Source organism: Vulpes lagopus, chromosome 2 (genome assembly GCF_018345385.1).
Source record: "Vulpes lagopus strain Blue_001 chromosome 2, ASM1834538v1, whole genome shotgun sequence".
In the NCBI taxonomy this organism is placed as follows: domain Eukaryota; kingdom Metazoa; phylum Chordata; class Mammalia; order Carnivora; family Canidae; genus Vulpes; species Vulpes lagopus.
Window position 1 is genome coordinate 70,789,198 of NC_054825.1, and position 24,410 is coordinate 70,813,607.

At 35.6% G+C, this 24,410-nt stretch overlaps 1 protein-coding gene across 2 annotated transcripts in view; it reads right to left on the reverse strand.

Moving 5' to 3' along the window:
* Positions 1 to 24,410, reverse strand: part of GOLM2 (golgi membrane protein 2) — a 103,609-nt gene that overhangs the window by 12,918 nt on the left and 66,281 nt on the right. The window lies entirely within an intron of this gene.

The window sequence follows — 24,410 nt, forward strand, 5'->3', positions numbered from 1 at the left end:
AACTGAATACATGGTACAATGAAATGGAAAGACTCAAAGAATAATTTTATAATCCTAGCCTGGAAACTAAAACTAAAGATACTCATACCTAAAATGGAACAATTGGAAGGGTATGGGAAAGCAAATGCTTTAGGTATACTGAATTTAGGGTTACAGTAAGATAGGCAAATAAAAATTTTATAGATGCATGGAAAGATGGAACTAGACTCTACAAAGTGAGGGCTAGATGTACATACTTAAGATTCATAAGTGTAAAGATGATTGGTTAAATTATGAGAAGATAATTTCCATTAGGAAATATTTACAGAAAACAGCTACAAGTCAAAGGAATGATCTTAGGTAATGACTGTATTTAAGAAGGGAAAAAGAAAGTAATGAGGGTAAAGTTATCACATGAGGGTATAAAACTGATATGTTTCAACAAGAATTAAATATTGTATTTGATCTCTGAAGCATTTTACCTATTTATTTTTTATTTTTTTTAAGATTTTTTTTTAAAATTTATTTGTTCATGGCAGAGAGAGAGAGAGAGGCAGAGACACAGGCAGAGGGAGAAGCAGGCTTCACGCAGGGAGCCCGAGGTGGGACTTCATCTGGGATCTCCAGGATCACACCCCAGGCTGAAGGTGGCACTAAACTGCTGAGCCACCAGGGCTGCCCGCATTTTACCTATTTAAAGATTAATTCACTTCTCTCTCTCAGTAACCACAATGTTAAAACTGTGCCCACCTAGATGAGTAATATGGTAATTATATTTTGTTTGGATCCCCAAATTTCCTTACATTTTTGCAAAATTCAATTGTTTACTTGAATATTATTTTCATCCTGGTAGCTGCTTAAAAGTGATTAACTTATCAGTGACAAGATACTAGCTCCAACCCAACAATTTAAACACAAGAACAAGAAGAAAGAAGCAACATACACTCTAGCTACTGAAAAGTCTTCGGGTGGTATCAAGTTGTAAAAAAAAATCATAAGAGATTGGTTGATACACTTTTCAGTTCACTTTAAACAACAGAACTTCATACAGAATGATAGGTATTCTGTAAAACACCTTAAACATCAGACTACAAGCTTCCAAACCAGTAGAAAATGAAAGGATGATGACAAATAACTACAACACTTCTCAATCACAAAAAGGCATTTCAATCAAGAGAACTAGACTGTATGTTTTAATCTCATACTGGAAATCAAATCAAGATAAGTCACTTCTTCGCTTCATTAGCTCAAGTTCAATCACAGGTTTCAACTTCTCAACTATTATATGAAAAACAGGCTTATGTTTTTCTAGTCATTCTTTTAATATATTATCACTATTATAAACAACATGAATCAATCTGAGTTGGTCATAATAACTCAAGAGAGAAAGAAAAGGAAAGTTTATTCTAAAACTTTCCTTTAGAATAAAAGGAAAGTTTATTCTAAAACTTTTCCTCTAGAAAAAGAGGCAACTTCTTTTTCTAGCCTTCATCTACTCCTGGTATCCACTTGTACCATTCATTTGGAAATCAACATACTCGAATAACTCTTACATTATTCAATTTAACACCTACAGTTTTGACTTCTTCAAGTATCCCTAAGGGTCCAAAGCATGTGATAACTTATCATCTGTTGAGACATGAGTTAGAGTTGTAAATGCTGGAATGGTGAGGTGTGCAAATTATGACAGAAATGTTACCGTAGGCTTTCCCCACAAAGCAATGTAGAGGAAAAACTGACTGGCTTTAGAATGGCTTACTTTGGTTTCATTAAGAGGCTCATTACGGGACAAAAAGACCATACTTATTTTACATCTCAAGGTATAGGACCTGCATGTAGTGGGTACAGGAAGTAAATCTATGGACTTACAGAAGGTAAAGAGAAACCAGGAAATGAAAGCAACACGGTAGCTGGAAATTACACCTAACGGCATCTGAACAATCTGACAATCATCACCCCGACCCCCATTTCCAATGCAGAGGTTCAACTGCTCTTTCCTCTTCTTTACTTTATCCACAGGCTACATTTTTGTTATTTTTTAAGACTAATTCTATGAGGGGGAGAAGAAGAAAAGGGAAACACAATTTGATTTGCATCAAGGTCAAATACTGTTTACCTTTTGCTTTTATCCTCCACCAATCCTACTGGACTAGTCTTAGAAACATAATAAAATAAAGGGGTCTGAGGTGGGAAGTATTTTGCTAATTTTTGAGTAAGTAATATCAGGCACACGTCACGTATTTATGACAAGTACATTAATCTTATTATGCACATTAAATAACTGGATGCTCCATTTCAACTTCAGTATTCATTTTTTCAACTTCAGTATTCAAATATTCTTTAAGTCAGAATAAACAAGGCTACAAATTCTTACATGCCAAATATGATTGCCTTTCTGACTTCACGTCATGAAAAAAATGTCATCTCAAAATAATATTGTAGCATATTGAAGAATGGAGCAAACAATTTCTTCAAATATTAGAGAAAAAATTTTAACTTTTTAAAAGTAAGCTTGCCACGGGGCTTTAACTCACAACTCTAAGATTAACAATCCCATGCTTTTTTTTTTTTTTTTTTAAGATTTTATTTATTTGAGATAGCAAGCAAGCATGCACCAGCTGGGTGGGGGCAGGGAGAGAGGTAGAAGCAGGCTCTCCTCTGAACACGGAACCCAATGTGGGGCTTGATCCCAGGACTGTGGGCTCAAGACCTGAGCCAAAGGCAGATGTTCAACCCATTGAGCCGTCCAGGTGCCCAGATGTCCCATGTTCTACCAACTAAACAGGCCAGGCACATTTATAAAAATTTGTTTTGTTTTGTTTTGTTTTACATTTTTCTTTATAAAGTAGCACTATGATCCATTCTTTACAAAACTTTGACAGATTTTTCTATTTATTAAATATTTTCAGATATACAGAGAAGTGTGGAGAACATCCATGTTTCTCCATCATCCAGAACTTTGTCTAATTAAAAATTTTTTTTGCCATATTTGTTTTAGAACTTTTAAGATTTTACTTATTTATTTGAGAGAGGGAGGGAGAGCGCACACAAGCAGGAGGGAAAAAGGGAGAAGTCGATTCCCTGCTGAACAGGAAGCCCAACATGGGGCTCGATCCCAGGACCATGACCTGAACCCAAAGCAGACGTTTAACCAACTGAGCCACCGAGGTGCCCTGTTTTAGAACTTTTCATAAAGAAAACATTACAGATATAAAGTTTCCTAGTACCTCTCCCTAGCATTCTCCTCCTATCCCCAAATAGGTCAAACATCCCCATGAAACTTTATGTATTCATTAATAAATAATATTGATGGGATGCCTGGGTGGCTCAGTGGTTTAGCACATTGCCTTCGGCCCAGGGCGTGACCCTGGAGTCCTGGGATCAAGTCCTGCATCGGGACCACATGGAGCCTGCTTCTCCCTCTGCCTATGTCTCTGCCTCTCTCTCTGTGTCTCTCATGAATAAATAAATAAATCTTTTTAAAAAATAATATTGATTCATAAGCCTCTAAACTTTAAATATATCACAAATGGGCAGGAAAGAGTTAACCTGGCATGCCTGGTTTGCTCAAACCCTGTACATTCCAAAGAAAGGTTTGTCTTCAGGACTGGTGGTTGGCTGGAAGCTGGCCGTAACTTCTGAGCCTATGGAATGTTCTGCCTGATAAGTATTTTTGTATGCCTGAGGCCTTGGGCCATGCTATACTAGGATGATTAGATAAGTTTATTCTAACAAAGCAATTATTGTTTATATTTGGTTTTGCTAGGTGGAGGGTGGGAAGGCTAGAGTCTGAGTAACTGAGTAGCTCAGTCACGAGGCCATTGCATGACATGTGGGCACTACATGACTGACCCCCAAGAAAAACTCAAGGATCAAGTGAGTTTTCTAGGTTGACAACATTTCACACATCTTGTCACATGTTTGCTTGGAGGATTAAGCAAATCTCCATGCAACTCCAATGGGAGGGGATACCTGGAAGCTCGCCATGTGCTTTCTCCTGGATCTTGGCCCATGAGCCCCTTTCATTTGCTGATTCCAATCTCTGTCCTTTCACTGTACTAAACCACAACTGTGAGTATAACTCTTCTGTGTCCTGTGAGCCCTTCTAGTGAATTATCACATGTAAGGGTGATCTTGGGACTTCCAGCACATTATGCTTTTGAGATTTATCCAATTGATAAATGTGGCTTTGTTCACTCATATGAACTCCTATATATAATTCCATTGTATGTATGTGGTACATATGCCATGATTTATCCATTTTTTTTTTTTTAAGATTTTATTTAGAGAGAGAGAGAGAGAGAGAGAGAGAGAGGCAGAGACACAGGCAGAGGGAGAAGCAGGCATCATACAGAGAGCCTGACGTGGGACTCGATCCAGGGTCTCCAGGATCACGCCCTGAGCTGCAGGGCAGAGCTAAACCGCTGCGCCACCGGGTCTGCCCCAGATTTATTCATTCTTATATTGATGAACATTTGTTTCCAATTTTCATTTTTTTTTAAAGATTTTATTTTTTTATTTATTCATAGAGACAGACAGAGAGAGAGAGAGAGAGAGAGAGAGGCAGAGACACAGGCAGAGGGAGAAGCAGGCGTCATACAGAGAGCCCGACGTGGGACTCGATCCAGGGTCTCCAAGATCACGCCCTGGGCTGCAGGCGGCGCTAAACCGCTGAGCCACCGAGGCTGCCCTTGTTTCCAATTTTCAATGTAATACACAATGAATATTCTTGTACAGGTCTCCTAATACATATGAAAATGTTTTTAAGTACATATAAGGTGCTAAGTTGTAGGGCATGTGCATCTTCTCATTCTTATGATTGATCTTCTGATTAACAAGAGTTCTTAATTTTAATAAAGTCCAATTTATCATTTTTAAAATTCATGGTTAGCTTCTTGGGGGAGGGGAGATTAACCTCGTTTAAGAAATCTTTGCTTATTCCAGGTCATTTAGATTTAGATATATTTTGTTTCTTCTAGAGGTTTTATTGGCTTTAAATTTTAAATCTGCAATCTATCTTGAATTTAATTGAGTGTACTGTGGACATAGGAGAGCCAAGGTTAATATTTTTCCATCTGGCTACTCAATGGACCCAGTACTACTTATTGAAAAGTCTATCCTTTTTTCCATTGCATTATATTATCAACTTTGTCATAAATTAAGTGACCATATATATGTGGTTAATTTCTGTATTCTCCAATCTGTTGGAGAATTCTGTCTATTCTTGTCCCAATACCATATTGTCTTGATTACCTCATCAATAAGATTTTTTTTTTTTTTAATTTTAGTTACTTAATCATGAGAGACACACAGAGAAAGGCAGAGACAGGTAAAGGGAGAAACATGATCTCTGTAAGGAGCCCCAAGTGGGACAGGATCCAGGACCCTGGGATCACACCCTGAGCTAAAGGCAGACACTCAACTAAGCCACCCAGACATCCCTCACTAATAAAGTTTTATAAAAATCTTGATGTCTGGGGATCCCTGGGTGGCGCAGCGGTTTAGTGCCTGCCTTTGGCCCAGGGCGCGATCCTGGAGACCCGGGATGGAGTCCCATGTCGGGCTCCTGGTGCATGGAGCCTGCCTCTCTCTCTCTGTGTGTGACTATCATAAAAAAAAAAAAGAAAAAAGATATAAATATATATAAAAAATCTTGATGTCTGATAGAAGTCACTAAGTTTCATTCTTCTTATAGATTATCTTGGCTATTCTTAGTCTTTTGCATTACCCTACATATTTCAGAATCATTTTATTTCTGCCAAATTCCATCCAGTTACCACCAAAAAGAAAAAAATTCTGCTGGGATAACGAACGGAATAGTATTGAAATTCTAGATCAATCAGAGAAGAACGGACATTTTTAAAAACACTGAGCCTTCCAATCTATCAACATGGATTTATTTTTTAATTATTTTTTTAATAATGTTTTATGATTTTTTTAAAGATTTATTTATTTATTCAGAGAGAGAGAGAGAGAGACAGGCAGAGGGAGAAGCAGGCTCTATGCAGGGAGCCTGACATGGGACTCGATTCTGGGTCTCCAGGATCACACCCTGGACTAGGCGGCACTAAATCGCTGTGCCACTGGGGCTGCCCTCAACATGGATTTAGTTATATATCATCTGTCAATAATATTTTGTAACTTATATAAGTTCTTATGATGATTATTTTGTTAGATTTATTTTCAAGAATCTGATGTATTTCATGCTATTAAAGATAGTTTTTTGGGGTGCCTGGCTGGCTCAGCCAGTGGAACATGCAACTCTTGATCTTGGGAGTTGTGAATTTGGGCCCCATGTTGTATGTAGAGATTATTTAAAATAAAAATCTTAAAAAAATAAAAAAATAAAATAAAATAAAAATCTTTAAAAAAGTAGTTTCTTTTTAAAGTTTCACTTGATATGTTTTTGCTGATATATACAATTAATTTTTTTCTATTAGCCTTCTAATAACTTTGCTAAATATTTATTTAACATTTACTTTAATTGTTTGTAGATTGTTTGGAGTTTTCCACACATAAAATTATACCTGCAAATAATATCAATTAATCAGTTTTATTTCTTCCTTTGTAATCCCCATTCGGTTTATTTCCTTTTTTGTACTTTGTATCATTGATTACACCTACAGTGAAAAGTTGAAAAGAAGTGATGATAGTGGTTATCTTAGTCTTCATGATTTCAAAGGGAAAATTTTTGAGTTTCCCATTAAGTGATGTTTGTTATAAGATTTCTGTATATACTCTATCAAATTAGGGAAACTACTGGCTAGCTCTAGTTTGCTTACAGTTGTTTATCACAAATATATGTTGAATTTTTTTGTTTTTAATATTTTATTTACTTATTCATGAGAGACACACACAGAGAGAGGCAGAGACACAGGCAGAGGGAGAAGCAGGCTCCATACAGAGAGCCCCATGTGGGACTCGATTCTAGTACTCTGGGATCATGCCCTGAACCAAAGGCAGACACTCAACCACTGAGCCACCCAGGTGTCCCGTGTTCAATTTCTTCAAATGCTTTCTTTGCACCTATGAGAAGCAACTACTCGATTTGTCTCATATGTTTTGTTAATATGGTGAATTATATACACTGCTTTTTAAATATTACATGACCTTGCATTCTGAGAATAAACCCTACATGGTCATCATGCATATCATTTTTATCTATTGTTGGATCTGATATGGTACTATTTTATTCAGTATTTTTAGATGTACTATGCTGGGAGGGATTGCCCTGTAATTTTCCTTTTTCATAAAATATTAGTTTTGTCATCCAACTTACGCTGAATTCACAAAATGAGTTGGGAAGGGTTTCCTCATTTTCAGTTGTCTGAAAAAGTTCACTTTAGTTACAGCCAAATACAGCCAAGGTTAGATTGGCTGTATTTCTTGAAATATTTGGAAGAATTCATAAGCAAAACCATTTGGGCATTAAAATTTCATTAAGGGAAGATTTTAAGTTACAGATTCAGTATCTATTTTTTTAAAAAAGGATTTTATTTTCAGGGGCACATAGGTGGCTCACTCGGTGAAGTGTCAATATTTGTCTCCGGTCATGATCCCAGAGTCCCAGGATCAAGCGCCACATCCGGCTCCCTGCTCAGCTTTACCCCTCCCCACTGTTCATGCTCTTTCCCTCTCTCAAAATAAATAAATAAATCTTTATTTAAAACTGCAAGGATCTGGGATCCCTGGGTGGCTTAGTGGTTTAGCGCCTGCCTTTGGCCCAGGGCATGATCTTGGAGACCCGGGATCGAGTCCCACATCAGGCTCCCTGCGTGGAGCCTGCTTCTCCCTCTGCCTGTGTCCCTGCCTCTCTCTCTCTCTCTCTGTCTCTCATGAATAAATAAAAATCTTAAAAAATAAAAAAAGTAAGGATCTGTATACACTTACTTAAATAAACTTGATAATTTTGCTTCAAAATTTCTAGTTTTGATGAATTTTAAGTTTTGATAGAAGTATATTAAAATCTTTCACATTATTTTTTTCTTTTTTTTAACATTTTTTAAAAATTTTTATTTATTTATGATAGTCACAGAGAGAGAGAGAGGCAGAGACACAGGCAGAGGGAGAAGCAGGCTCCATGCACTGGGAGCGCAACGTGGGATTCGATCCCGGGTCTCCAGGATCTCACCCTGGGCCAAAGGCAGGCGCCAAACCGCTGCGCCACCCAGGGATCCCTATTTTTTTTCTTTTAAGGTTTTATTTATTTACTCATGAGAGACACACAGATCCCAGGACCCTGGGATCATCACCTGAGCCAAAAATAGACAAACCACTGAGCCACCCAGGTGCCCCTCTTCTTTAAATTTTCTTCTTTCTTTCAAAATCACCTTCTTTTCTTCTTCTATCCATTTTTTTTAACTTTATTTTTTAAAATTTATTTATGATAGTCACAGAGAGAGAGAGAGAGAGAGAGAGAGAGGCAGAGGGAGAGGGAGAAGCAGGCTTCATGCACCGGGAGCCCGATGTGGGATTCGATCCCGGGTCTCCAGGATCGCGCCCTGGGCCAAAGGCAGGCGCTAAACCACTGTGCCACCCAGGGATCCCTCTTGTATCCATTGTTTGATGGAAGTGGTACCTTGTATTTCTATTTTTTTAGTGATTACTCTTTTTTTAAGTTTTTATTTTTTATTTATTTTTTAGGTAGGCTCCCTGCCTGACATGAGACTTGAACTCATGACCCCTGAGATCAAGAGTTACATGCTTTAGGAACCAAGGCAGCCAGGTACTCCACCCCCTAATTTTTAAACATACACAATTTAAACATTTTTAAAAACAAAATTACAAAGTATTCGGTATTACTATTTTCTTTCTGAGAGGGACATGAACTTTGTCACTTTACTCTTGAATACCTTCTCTTTTATTATTATTTGCTGTTTTTGGTGTCTTAACACAAAAATAATTTTAAGTCAATAATGAAATTCATCAATAAGTTTGATTAATTTGAGTTCCCATTTTTTGTAGCTATTACTAGCCCTCTCCAATTTTTTTTTTTACTAAAGATTAACCTTTATCCTTCTTTCATCAAGTGTGTCTTTGAGAGGTAAACTCAGTCTTATGTAACTGAATGTGTCCTGATTTTATCCTCATTAGGTGGTATAACATTCTAACATTCTACATTGGTAGTTGTTTTTCACTCATTACACTGAGGATATTATTCCATTATCTTCTGTCATTTGACTTGTTTATGAAAAAGTCTACTATCAATATAATTGTCATTCTTTGGAAATAATCTATGCCTTCTGGTATCATTTAAGTTTTTTTCCTTTGTTTTTGGATACTCTGAAGCTTTTCTACAATGCCTAAAAGCAAAGCAGGCACATTTATCTGAAAATAGTGTCTTTAAATATATATATATACATATATGTTTTTTAAAATATATAAATATATATATATATTTTTAAAGATTTTATTTATTTATTCATGAGAGACACACACAGAGAGAGGCAGAGGCAGAGGGAGAAGCAGGCTCCAGGCAGGGAGACTGACGTGGAACTCGATCTGGATCTCCAGGATCACGCCCTGGGCTGAAGGCAGCACTAAACCGCTGGGCCATCGGGGCTGCCCTAAATATATACTTAAGATTTTATTTATTTATTCATGAGAGACACAGAGAGAGAGAGAGAGGCAGAGACAGAGGCAGGGGGAGATGCAGGCCCCCCACAGGAGCCCGATGTGGGACTCAATCCTGGGGCTCCAGGACCATGCTCTGGGCTGAAAGCAGAGACCCAATGACTTCAACTACAGAAAATTCTGAGCTCTTCAACTTCTTCAAAATTATTTTCAAGTATTAATTATCTACCAGTTCCTCCATTTTCTACCCGAAACTGTTATTAGACATATGTATATTCTGCCTTAATATCTCTGTAATATATACATATGATATATTTGTCTCCATATCCATCTCATTGCCATTCCGTGCTATATCCTTGGTAAATATCTCAGTACAAGCTTCCAAATAACTTATTTTAGTCAATTATTTTCATGGTCTAGCATCTCATAGACTGATTTTTATTTCAGTGACTGTATTTTTCATTTCTAAAATGTATAACTGGTTTTTATATTTACCTGTTTTTGCTTTCTCTCTGCCTGTTTCTTCTTAATCTCTTCTTTTTTTGAGTAAGTTATCTCTTCATTTACCACTTTGAGCATCCTTTAACTTAGTTTTTAGCAGACTCTTAGATAAAATTCTTTTCACATTCCAATTGTTGATATGGTGGCTATGTCCCTTAGCACTAATATTTTTCACATCTTAGAGTTTTGGTTTGCTCACCCATTTTCCATGTATTTGAGGTATTTATGCTTTCTCTCTTTTTCCCTCTCTGTGTCAACCCATATTATTAAGTTTAAAGACATTTTCACCCAGTTTCATAGTTGAGAATGAGATTTATAATCACATTTCAGAGTTTCTATTCCATGATGCTACTGGATATAGCAAAGATTTGGTATAGAACCAATAGTGGTGTGGTATGATCATGCACCATGGTCACAAGGTGCATCCGCAAGTTTCTATCTCTATAAGTCTTCAGATTGCTAAATACTATAGTCCTTGAGAGCAGCCAGCAATAGCTTTATTTTCTGTTTCCTTTGCCAGGTGAGATGGGGCAATAACTAAGTCCTGGCTTTAAACAATAAGCATGGCTCCTATTTTATTCTTGAGCCAAATTCCTGGAAACTTACATTTCCAGACCTGAGAATCATAGGTTCAATCATTCAGTTCCTTTCATTATCTAGTATTTTTGTTTCTCTCTCTCTCTCTCTCTCTCTCTCTTTTTTTTTTAAGTATTTTTGTTTCTTGAAAGACCACAAAAATGTTAGCATTGTTTTGAGATTATCAGTACCTTTTTAGTTCTCTTTTTTATATATTTTGTCTATCACATGTATATATATGTATATACTCTCAGATACTCTAGCTTGTCTCTCCAGTATTGTTCAGGAGAATCATTAACCTTGGTTAAGTAAACAAACACCTGCTGCTACTGAAGCATACTATACAGAAAAAACTCATATGAAAGGCAGCTTCATCATTGCCTATTGTTTCAAATAGCTGTCTTTGCAACTTTCAGTATGAAGCTAATATTTGAAAAGAACTGTTCTCTCTACTCAAGGCACCTAAATATACAGAGTTATGTTGCTCCTACTGGCAAAGAGGTAGGATTTACATGAATTTTCAGTTTCAACTACTTTGGAGGATGTCTCACTCCCTCCTTGAAATATGCCTCCAGGATACTTTGAAATATCACCTAAACTCTATTTTGTGTTATAATATAGCCTACATTCTACATTTTAAATTAAACCAACCCAAATAGATCTTCCAGATATAATGAAACATGCCAACAAATTATCTAGCCATTTCCACATGATGTGGCAATACAAAATTTAATTTATAAAAATATATCAATAAAAATATGATATGCTAACATAAAAAAATACTAAATTTAAAGCTGCCCAAAAATTGTGGTGATTGTTGTATAAAATCTAAGATTGTTCCTCCCATATCCAGTCAGGAAAAATTATAGCTATAAATGCATAACGTTCCACCTCACAGGTATTCAATAAAAGCTTATTTAAATGAATATATTAGTAAGAAAAAGAAATGTGAAGATTTAAGTATCTAAAACTTAAAAATTAAAAAGTTTAATACCTAAAAACTTAGAAATTAAAGTGATAAACCACCAGTAGCAAAGAAAAAAATAAGACAGATTAGAAATTAAACAGTGGCAGGGGCACCTGGGTGCTTCAGTTGGTTGAGTGTCTGACTCTTGATTTTGGCTCAGGTCATATCAGGGTCATGAAATTGGGCCCTGCTATGAGCCTAGGCTCTGCACTCAGCGGGGAGTCTGCTTGAGATTCTCTCTTCCTCTGCTCCTCGTCCTTTACTCTCATGTTATTTCCCTCTAAAATAAATAAATAAATCTTAAAAAAAAAAAAGAAATTAAACAGTGACAAAATCAATAGCTGGGATTTTGAAAACTAGAAAAATTAAAAAAAAAAAACTGATAAATGGGCAGCCCCGGTGGCCCAGTGGTTTAGTGCCACCTTCAGCCTGGGGTGTGATCCTACAGAACCAGGATCGAATCCCATGTCGGGCTCCCTGCATGGAGCCTGCTTCTCCCTCTGCCTGTGTCTCTGCCTCTCTCTCTGTGTGTCTGCCATGAATAAATAAATAAGTAAAATCTTAAAAAATAAATAAATAAAACATTTAAAAAAACTGATAAACTACAATTTAAAAAAGAGTGACTATATAAGTTTTAGGTCTAAGAATTTTAGAATAAATTAAAAGTAGGGAAGTTCTCTTAAGCATATATTAATATAATTTATGACCAAGTTATTTTATGTGACTATCTACAGAAATAAAAAATTCTAATTTGATACAGTAAGTTTAACAAATATTTAACAAATGCCTACTATGTAGATGAAACCTCTTGCCCCCAAGAAGTTACCACTTTAATACAGAAAGCAAGTAAATGAACAGTTACAGAATTCAGGACATACTATCCAACATTGCTGGTTCTTTAATGTTTAGTTTTTCAGATTTAAGGAAACCCTTTTCTCTTCTCTCTTAAGCGATCTATAACTTAAAGCAACTTGATAAAATATGCCTTTGTGAATAAATATGAAATAATTTCTTTTTCTCTCTACCTGATCCCTCTAGAATTCAGTAATCTTATATTCATGTAATATAGTTATTTGGGTAAGTTCAGTAAGAAATCTGTTCTCTTGGTATTAGGACACTTGGAAACGTTGGGTATATTACCAAGAATCTGACTAAATGTCATACTTGTGAATGATGCATAAAATCCAATATGACCAGACAGCTTTACAAATCTAAGGTTGACTATAAGGAGTCAATATTTATAAAGCACCCCCTAAGAAAGACCAGCTTGTATCAGGGGTACAGGGTTCCCAGCCTTGTAAGTGAATCACAAAGGTCAGTTCCTGGCAGGCTCAGGATGTTCGGGATCTTGGGAACCTGGAGAAGAGAGGAATTCAAATAGGTCTATAGGTATTGCAGGCAAAGTCTGATGGCCAGTCCTTGGGCTTGGCCTCCTAACCTCCAGAGGCTTTTAAAGTTAGAATCTGAGATTCCTTATGAAAAGTTCCAGCAAACAAACTCAGAAGACCTCTGTGGGCAATCACTACTCCTGCTGCACTCATTATGTAAATAATCGGATATATATATATAAATATATATTATATCACATAATAATATATAATCATATATAACATAATATATAATATAATATATTATTATAATGTAGTAATATATTAATTTATTTTATATATAATATAATTATAATTATATAATTATAATATATAATTATACATGATATATAATTATATATCATATGATATATATATATATATTTATTCATGAGAGACACAGAAAGAGAGGCAGAGAGATAAGCAGAGGGAAAAGTAGTCCCTCTGTAGTCCCCTCCTACAGGGAGCCTGATGTGGGACTCCATCCCAGAACCCGGGGATCATGCCCTGAGCCAAAAGCATCTAGATGCTCAACAACTGAGCCACCCAGGTGTCCCAATCAGACCAATTTTAATGAGACTAGCCTTATTTTGCAAACAAATTAATCTTACTTTGATTATCTTTGATAGAAATGGTGGTGACTATAGAGAAAAAAATGATGCTTCAACAAAAAACTATAGCAAACCCTTGTAGGTATTAAATTCCAGTCCTATTCATTGTCTTTAAGATTTTGTTACCTACTAGGGTGCCTGGGTGGCTGAGTCGTTTAAGTGTCTGACTTCAGCTCAGGTCATGATCCCAGGGTCCTGGAATCAAGCCCTGCATTGGGCTTCCTGCTTGGTTGGGAATCTTCTTGTCCCTATCCCTCCACCCTTCCCCCTGCTCGGGCTCTCTCTCTCTCAAATAAATAAAATCTTAAAAAAAAAGATTTTGTTAACTACTTGCTAACCAGACTGCATCCTGAATCCTCCTTGTTTCCCCCAGTATCTAGCTATAACTCTTTAAATTAAAGTGTCTAATTTTTCTCCCACCTTCTGATTTTGAATTACTAAAAATTAAAACTGTCCTTTTCCCAAGTCCTGCAAAGTGAAGCTGGACAATTTGATGTAAACTTCAGAGAAATCACCAAAATGGCTATGTATGGACAAATTTTGTGCCTTCCTATGTGAGCCACTTAGAAAATTCACCAAATCACCTGATGACATTGCCAGAGACATTCAAAGTGGAAACTATGAAAATCTGTCATATTTCCAGTGCCTTGTCCATATTCCATCTGAAGATGCTTAAGTCCAACATCTAGAAAAATCTTAACTGACTGACTCCTGGGCTAAAAAACTGGTTCCAATCACTAACCGTTGTTTCTCGTTTGTTTCCCTAGACACTCGGGATAGTCTACCAACTCAGTTTCTGGAATGTTATATTTCTTGAGGTTTCAAATGGGGGAATGACAGAGTTGAGAACATACTGCCCCAAATACAATGCCTTGGGATATTAAATATTTTAAGCTGGGCAGCCCGGAGGGCTCAGCCAGCGGTTTAGTGCGGTTTAGTGCAGCCTTCAGCCCAGGGCCTGATCCTGGAGACCTAGGATTGAATCCCACCTCGGATTCCCAGCATGGAGCCTGCTTTTCCCTCTGCCTGGGTCTCTCTGCCTCTATGTGTCTCTCATGAATAAATAAATAAAACCTTTTAAAAAAATGAATATTTTAAGATGAAGGAATTTGAGAAATGGTATGTGAAGAAAGGACTTTCTGATCTTCCCCTGAGGCAGGTCATAAAACTCTCACGTGAATGGTACCCTCCCTATACCTAGAGGAAGCATATATCTTTATATCCAAGACAGAGTAACACCAAGAAGAATCCAAACAAAGAGGTTTCACTACGTTTCCCCCAGCTTACTACACTTACTTTTTATCTTTTGTCTTATCATATCTTTCCACAACTTTCCACTTTGTACCTGGCCTAGCATAAAAAACACTCAGTTTTAACCAATTCTCAGGTCTTCATTTTCTTACAAAGAGTCCTGTGTCATTAAAATTTACACCAAATAAATCTGTATGCTTTCCTCCTATTAGTCAGTCTTTGTCAGCTTAATTTTCAGAACTGGTCAGAGACTCTAAGAAAGTGAAGGAAAACTTTTCCTCCCCAACAAAAGTTTATTACAGAATATGTAACATATACACTACTGAAAGTATGTTCATCAGATTGAAGAAGTATGAGAAAGGAATGACTGGTACGGTCAAGATAAGTAAGGATATGAAGGACTTTACCAAATAGGTGACAGCAGAACATGGCTTTAGAGCATGATTAGGAATTTGTTAGAAAAAGATGGGATGCCTGGGTGGCTTAGCAATTTAGCATCTGCCTTTGGCTCAGGCATGATCCCGGAGTCCTAGGATCAAGTCCCACATCTGGCTCCCTGGATGCAGCCTGTTTCTCCCTCTGCCTATGTCTCTGCCTCTCTGTCGGTCTCTCATGAATAAATAAATAAAATCTTAAAAAAAAAAAAAAAGAAATAGAAAAAGAAAAGGAAATATTAAAGAATATTTCCAAAATTTCAAAAGTAGAGAAGGTGGTGTGATACGGTAGAAAAGCAAGGAACCTGAAGGGATATAGATAATATTCCTGGTTGTTCCACTGTTTACCTCAAGCAAATCAAACTTTTTGGATCTAATTTTTTTTTTCCTCCTGTGAAATGGAATCACATTAGAGAAAAGTGTCAAACTTTAATGTAAATATAAATAAGGTCTAGTGTACGGGCTAAAATTCTAACAATCACAGATGATATAGATGCTGCTGGTCCACTGACCTATACTTTGTGCAGTAGGGCACTAGATCGTATCTACTGGGGTTAAGGGTTCAGGACACACCCTGTCAGTTATGTGTCTGCCTTTGACTCAGGTCTTGACCTCGGGGTCCTGGGAAGGAGCACTGTGTTGGGCTCCCTGCTTATTAGCAGGAAGTCTGCTTCTCCCCCTTTCTCTCCTCCTCCCCATCGCTCATACTCATGCTCTGTCTCTCTCTCTCTCTCAAAAAAAAAAGATCATCTCTATAGGTCCCTTGTATCTTAAAAATTTATTTCAAATAATTCTTCTATTATTTTGAAACTTTATAGACAAATGTGATTTTGAGAAGGATAAAATCAAAGAAGAGTGTTAGAAGTTTAAAAAAAAAGAAAATTATAAGGCAAACTACAGTTAAAAAATAATTTCCCTTTATGACTAAATAGTGTTTACTCTGAAAAAGAAATATTTAATAAAATCACTTTCTTTTTATTTATTTATTTTTTTATTTTATTTATTTATTCATGAGCAGCAGCAGAGAGAGAGAGAGGCAGAGACACAGGCAGAGGGAGAAGCAGGCTCCATGCAGGGAGCCCAACATGGGACTCGATCTTGGGTCTCCAGGATCACGCCCTGGGTGGAAGGCAGTGCTAAACCACTGAGCCACCCGGGCTGCCCAATAAAATCACTTTCACAGTTAACATGATAATATATATTTCAAAATCCTTATAAGAATTCATCAAACATACGAATAAGCAATTTAAAGGTGCAAGAAATGAGAAATATAAAAAAGTAAATTATAATCTACATAATAGTGATGTACAAGTTGAAAATACAATGAAAAACAGTCCCATTTTTAAATAATGAGAAAAAAAGCAATTAAGTATTTGGACATCAATTTAACTCAGGAAGTCAGATATTTATTCAAAGAAAAGCATAAGACTACAATGAAGCATGAATAAATGGAGTCTTAGATGTAAAGACTAAAGATAGTAAATAATATAACACTACTCAATTTAATCTTTATATTTAATTCAATATACAGGAAAATTTCTTTCTTTCTTTCTTTTTCTTTCTTTCTTTCTTTCTCTTTCCTTCCTTCCTTCCTTCCTTCTTTTCTTTTTTCCCTTTCCCTTTTCTTTCTTTCTTTTCTTTCTTTCTTTCCTTTCTTTCTTTCTTTCTTTCTTTCTTTCTTTCTTTCTTTCTTTCTTTCTCTCTCTCTCTCTTCTTTCTTTCTCTCTTTCTTTTCTTTCTTTCTTTCTTTCTTTCTTTCTTTCTTTCTTTCTTTCTCTCTCTCTCTTTTCTTTCTTTCTCTTTCTTTCTTTTCTCTCTTTTCTTTCTTTCTTTCTTTCTTTCTTTCTTTCTTTCTTTCTTTCTTTCTTTCTTTCTTTCTTTCTTTCAGGGGTGGGAGAGGCAGTGGGAGAGGAAGAGAGAGAATCCCAAGCAGACTCCATGCCCAGCATGGAGCCAATCCACAAGGCTAGATTTCACAACCCCAAGATCATGACTTGAGTCATAATCAAGAGTCAGATGCTCAACTGACTGAGCCCTGGGCACTCCTACAGTAGGGTTACTGAGGACTACTTATATACAATTTGATAATAGTGAAATTATTCTGGAAGGACAGAGAAAAAAAATAATCTTTTTAAATTTCTAGGTTTAAATTATTATAAAGCAGTTTTCAAACTCATATGTGATATTGTGATTTATGGTAAGAAATATATATTTGGCCTTCATCCCTTTCTGGCAAAGAGCTCCCAAAACATTAGGAATTTCCTAGGTGAGGAGAGCCACAAAGGTATCTTTTGTTATGCTGATAAGGTTAGTGTTGGAAGGAAGCTAAGGTTGGAAACCAGTTGCCAAGATAACCATGTGATTAGAGGATGGGAACTTTTAGTCCCACACTCTCAACCTCTTAGGAGAGGGGAGGAGGGCTGGAAGTTGATTCAATCACAAATGGCAACAGCTTCACCAATCACACCTACGTGATGAAGCCTTCCATAAAAACCCAAAAGGACAGGGATCAGAATGCTTCTGGGCTGGTGAGCTTTGGGGAGAGTGATGCACTTGGAAAGGGCTTGGAAACTCCACACTGTCTCCCTATACCTTCCAATAAATCTCTTCTATCTGGACGTTCCAGAGTTCTATCCTTTCAGAACAAGGCTGTTATCTAGTAATTAAAATAGAGTTCTGTGAGCCACTCTAGCAAATTAAGCAAATTCAAGGAAGGGATTGTTGGAACCTCAGATCTACCATCCATCCCTTGGTCAGAAGCATAGACAACAATCTGGACTTTCGAATGGTATCTGAAGTGGAGGAGAGGAGAGCAATCTTGTATGACTGAGACCATAATCTCTGAGATCTGAGGCTATCTTGCAGTAGATACTGTCAGAATTGAGTTGAATTGTAGGACACCTAGGGTGGTGTCTGAGAATTGGTTGGTCATGTGGGAAAAACCCATACACATCAGAACTGGTATCAAAATTGTTACATTACCGTAGGGAGAAGGATAAGAATTGGAAAAAATAGAAATTCTAAAGATAGGTTAAAAATAGTGCAATAATTTAATGTGCATATGTGAAAAAACAGAAAAGAAAGACAAACAGAAGAAAAACAAAGGATAAAAATTCTGGGACAGATGGTTATCAGGATAGAGAGAAACTGGGACGCCTGGGTGGCTGGGACGCCTGGGTGGCTTAGTGGTTAAGCATCTACCTTTGACTCAGGGCCTGATCCCAGGGTTGGGGATCAAGTCCCACATCAGGCTCCTGCGTGGAGCCTGCTTCTTCCTCTGCCTGTGTCTCTGCCTCTCTCTCCATCTCTCATGAATAAATAAATAAAATCTTTAAAAAAGAATGGATAGAGAAAAATTAATTTGGATCACTGTAAATTCCAAAGAAGTCAAATAGTCTGTTAGGGGGAAAATAAATGAAAACTGAGTAGCAGCCCATTTATGCTCAGATAAAGAACAGATGATTTTTAAAAATGAAGGTTCTCATTAGAATGAAGATGGATATGCCTGAATATATACAAATAAAAGTTCAATGCATCAAAATCAGCTAAGTTGCAGGATACAAGATCAACAAACAAAAATCAGCATAACTGGAGAAATGTGGAGAAAGAAACTTTGTGCACTGTTGGTAGAAATGTAAATTGTATACAGCCACCATGGAAAAGTTCCTCAAAAAATTAAAACTAGAACTGTCATATTATCCAACAATCCCACTTACAGTATTTGTCTAAAGAAAATGAAAACATTAACTCCGAAAGATATATGCACTCCAATGTTCACTACAGCATTATTTACATTACTCAAGAGATGGAGGGGCACCTGGGTGGCTCAGTGGGTTAAGCTTCCAACTCTTGATTTCAGCTCAGGTCATGATCTCAGGGTCATGATACTGAGCCCCATGTTGGGCTCTGTGCTTAGTGCGGAATCTGCTTGTCCTTCTATCACCTCTGCTCCTCCCCCTGATCATATGCTCTCTAAAATAAATAAATAAAATCTTTAAAAAAAGAGAGAGAGAGAAAGATGGAAACAACCTAAGTGTCCATCAATGGATAAGTAAAGAAGTTGTGTGGCATATCCAATGGAATATTATTCAACCATAAAAAGAAGAATATCTTGCCATTTGCGATAATATAGGTGGAACTTGAAGGCATTATATTAAGTGAAATAAGTCAGAGAAAGATAAATACCATATGATTTCTTTTACACTTTTTTTTTTAAAAGAAAAAAAACCCTACAAACTTATAGATACAGTGGGCAGATTGACAGTTCCTAGAGGTGGAGGTAGGGATGGGAGAAATGGATAAAGGAGGTAAAATGTTTAAACAAAACAAAACAAAACAAAACAAAACAAAACAAAAATGCAGCTGATGTAAAACAGGCACAGAAATTCTGAATCATATTCAAAGTATTGACTTTGTGTGTATATACATATATACACGTTTATATATGCTGATGTAAAATATACATATAATATCTACAAAACACTGATGCACAGCTATTATTTCTACAAAAATGAAAATATTCTAAATTTTTAAGATGAAACCAAATATTACATATTTTTTAGAAATTTGTATAAAAATTAGAACTTCAAAAGCCAAGGAAAAAATCATATTTCTGTGCATTAGCAACAAACAATCTGAAAAGGAAATTAAGAAAAGAGTTTACAATAACATCAAAAAGAATAAAATGCTTAAAAATAAATTTAATAACCAAGGAGGCACAAGACTTGTACACTATAAAATACTGCTGAAAGAAATTAAAGATATTCTGAATAAATGGAAAGACACCCATTTTCATGGACTGGGAACTTACTATTGTTCAGATGACAATATTCCTCAAAGTAATCTACAGATTCAATGTAATTAAAATCCCAATTGCCTTGGAGTACCTGGTTAGCTCAGTTAGTAGAGCATGTGATTCCTGATCTCAGGGTAATGAGTTCATGTACCACATTATGTGTATAGCTTGCTTAATTAAAAAAAAAAAAAAAAAAGCCAATTGTCTTTTTAGTAGTAATGACAAGCAGATCCTAAGAGTCATATGGAATTGTAAGATATCACAAATAATCAAAATAATTTTATAAAGAAAAACAAAGTTGGAGAACTCATACTTCCTAATTTCAAAACTTACTACAAAGTTATAATAATCAAAACAGTGTGGTAGTGGCATCTAGAAAAGAATTAAGAGTCCAGAATAAACCCATCTAATTAATTTTCAACAAGGATTCCAAAACTGTTTGATGGAGAACAAAGAGTCTCTTCAGCAAAGAGTATGGGACAACTAATACCTGCATACAGAAGAATGAAGTGGATTTTGACCTCAATATATATAAAAATTAGATTAAAAAAATAATATAAGAAATAGATCAAAACCTGCATATAAGAGGCAAAACTATAAAACTTTTAGAAGAAAATACAGGGGGAATCTTTATAAGCTTTGATTATGCAAAGGTTTCTCAGATATGACAATAAAAGCATGAACAACAAAACAAGAGATAAACTGGACTTCATCAAAATTAAAAAACTTTGTGCATCAAAGGACACCATCAAAGAGTAAAAAGATAACTCACTGAATGGGCAAAAATAATTGCAAATCATGTATCTGATGAGAGTCTAGTACCCAAAATATATAAAAGAATGCTTGAAATTCAACAACAAACAACCCAATTTAAAAATGGGCAAAGGACTTAAAGACATTTCTCCAATGAGGATTATATAAATGGCCAATGAATACATAAAAAGATGCTCAATGTCATTAGTAATAGGGATATGCAAATGAAAATCACAGTGAGGAGCACTTGTCTAGCTCAGACAGTGGAGCATGTAACTCTTGATCTCACGGTTGTAAGTTAGAGCCCCATGATGGGAGTAGAGATTACTTAAAAATAAAACCTAAGAAAAAAAGAGGACATCAAAATGAGATACCACTTCACACCCAATAGGATGGCAACAGTGAAAAATAAAACAAAAAACCCCAGAAAGTATTAATTGTTGGCAAGGATATAGAAAAATAACTGTCATGCACTTCTGGTAAGACTGTAAAATGGCACAGTCACTGTGGAAAATAATTTGGCAGTTCCTTTATAAAGCTAAGCACAGAATTACCACACAGCCCAGCAATCCATATCTAGGTATATACTTGAAAGAATCAAAAACAAGAGTTCAACAAAAACTTGTAAATGAATGTTCATACAACACTATTCATGACAGACAAAAAGTGGAAACAATTCAAATTCAAATAAATGGATAACAAAATGTACTCATACAACTGAATATTATTTAGCCATAAAAAACGCTGCACAGACTGAACCTTAACAACATCATGCTAAGTAAAAGCAGCCACACACAAAAAGTCATATATTGTGATTTTCACTTATATGAAAGATTCAGAATAGGTGACTCCATCAAGTCAGAAAGCAGATTAGTCCTTGCCAGGGACTGTGGGTAGGAGAGAACTGGAATGGCTGCTTAATGGATATAGGTTTTTCTTTTGCAGTGATGAAAATGTTCTAGAACTAGACAGTTGTGATTATCACCCAACATTACAAATGTAGTAAATGCCACAAAATATACTCTCTTTGGTGAATTTTATGTGCATTTTGCTACAATTTAAAAATTATTTTTAATTAAAAAAATTCTTGCATGATAAACTATAATTCTCATGTCAGGAAAGGCAATGGAGTAAAACTGTGGTAAAGGTAACTTATAAAAGGTTAATATCTAAATTATCTATAAAGATTTGACACAAAGATATATGCTCAATCTCCAAAGTTATCAGGCGAAGTGGTCAAAAGTGACACACAGGGCAGCCTGGGTGGCTCAACCTGGAGACCCAGGATGGAGTCCCATGTCAGGCTCCCTGCATGGAGCCTACTTCTCCTTCTGCCTGTGTCTCTGTTTCTCTCTCTCTCTCTCTCTCTCTCTCTCTGTGTCTCTCATGAATAAATAAAATCTTAAAAAAAAAAAAAGTGACACAGATTATATAACAAGAAATAGTTACTATAAAATTCTTCACATAAAAATGGAGAGGCCACCAGAAAGTAAAGGCTTATTAAAACTTCTTTAAGGAATCATTGTATCCTAAATGCATTATAAAAGAGTTAAAAAGCAAATGTGGCCAGGCTGTAGGGAAATAAATAAGTTTAAAATCTCCAGTGACATTGTGAAACTGTTCTAGAGAATAATCTGACCATGCATAATGAGGTATAAAGCTTGTCAAATACTTTGACCTAGTAATTTCAGTTGGGGGACTACTTTTAAAGGAACACACTCAAAGTAGGAGAAGCAGGAAATAATTTGAAAATAAGATATTCATAGCCATGACAACTAATATGAGAACATATGAAATAATCAACAAAAAAGGAGAGCTAAATGAACTTTTATTATTGCTTAAACACAGGAATATTTGCATGTGTCTATATATGTGTGTATAAGTCTATTTAATATAACAACTGTGTAACTATTTGATAGGTTAAAATGTATGTGAAGATAATTTCAATGTAAATCACAAAACAATGCTCCCATTGATTTTAGCTCTATATATACAGTGAAAAGAATTTGGAGTAAGAGTTTAAAACTCAATAGGCTCTTTTAAATGAGTCGTAGAAAATAATAATCCCCTGGCAATTATTTTCCAATCACATTCTTTATCCAAAGATCAGTTAAAAAAACAACAACAGGTATGGCAACAATGAAAAGTTTTATAGGATAAACTATTAAGTTTAGAAGAAAGTCTTAAATGAATTAAGATACTGAATTACGGTATTTTGTTTTGCCCTTACTACAAACCTCTTTTTGTTAAGATGAAAGTTTTCAGGTCAATTCCTCAACAAAATTTTGAGAAAAAAATTTTTTCACTGTATTTTTTTTTAAGATTTATTTATTTCAGAGGGAGGGAGAGAGAAGCAGACATCCACCAGGCTGCCTGACATGAGGCTTGATCTCATGACCCTGAGATCATGACCTGAGCAGAAATCAATAGTCAGACACTTAACCAACTGAACCACCAAGGTGTCATTCAATGTATTTAAACATTAGGGGCACTTGGCTGGCTCTGTTGAAAAGCATCCATTTCTTGATTTCAGGATTGTTAGTTCAAGCCCTACATTGGGTGTAGAGAATACTTAAAAAATAAAAATAAAACAATAAATAAATAATAATAAAAATAAAAAATAAAAAATAAAAAAATAAAAAACATTAGCTACATTTGTTTAATAAAAATGTTTTTCATATGACACTTCATTCAGTCAACATAGATGATACGTTTTAAAATATCAAAGAAGGAAAAGTCAGTTAAATGTATGCAAAGTATATATTCATATAGATGAAGAAATATGAACTGTCAAAAGACCAATAAAAATACCCTGAATAGATTTAAAAATGCAATATTGTGCAGTCCTCACCGTACAAGGAACCTGTGCACAAATAACTGCCTCAAGACTGCTCTGAACAATTGTTGCCATAGAAGCCATTATAAAAAGCAAACAAAGGCAAACTGTGGCTTTTAGATATTCTATCTGTTCAGAAGTTGAAGGGAAAAACCTTGAAAAGTAGAAGCAGTGAAAAGTATAGTTTAAGGAAACTGACCTAGGAGACACTGTCCTGTCCAAATTCTCTCTACTACCAGATTTTTTTCCTATACTTCCTAAGAATCTGCCAATTAGAGAGTTACACAGATTAGCAGCTATTGTCCACTTATCAAAATTGGTACCTCTGAAACAATTAAGCAATGATACTTTATTACACAGTACTACTAATTTGTTCAATTTCTTTTACTTCTCTTCCAATTCCTAAATGAAACAAATTGTAACTGGAGGGAATAGTAAAGGAAGGTGCATTGAACCTTCTACTATGGCAGTCTCCTCAGGTCTATATATCTCCCAGAATCCATTTTTCAAAACTATCTATCTTCTCCTCCTAATCAAAGTTTTCATTCATTAGTCTAACAAAATATATCTTTTCTCATTTCTCTAAAAATTTTTACAATCATAAGAATAGCATTTTTAAAAAAATCAACTCACCTGAAGTTTATTATTTAATAGTGGAGAACATGAGAAGCTTTCTAAAGTCTTCTTTAAAATATTTCTACCCATTTAGAACCTGCTTTCCTTTTAATTTTACCACCATCTCCTTATATGCATATAACTTTACATTC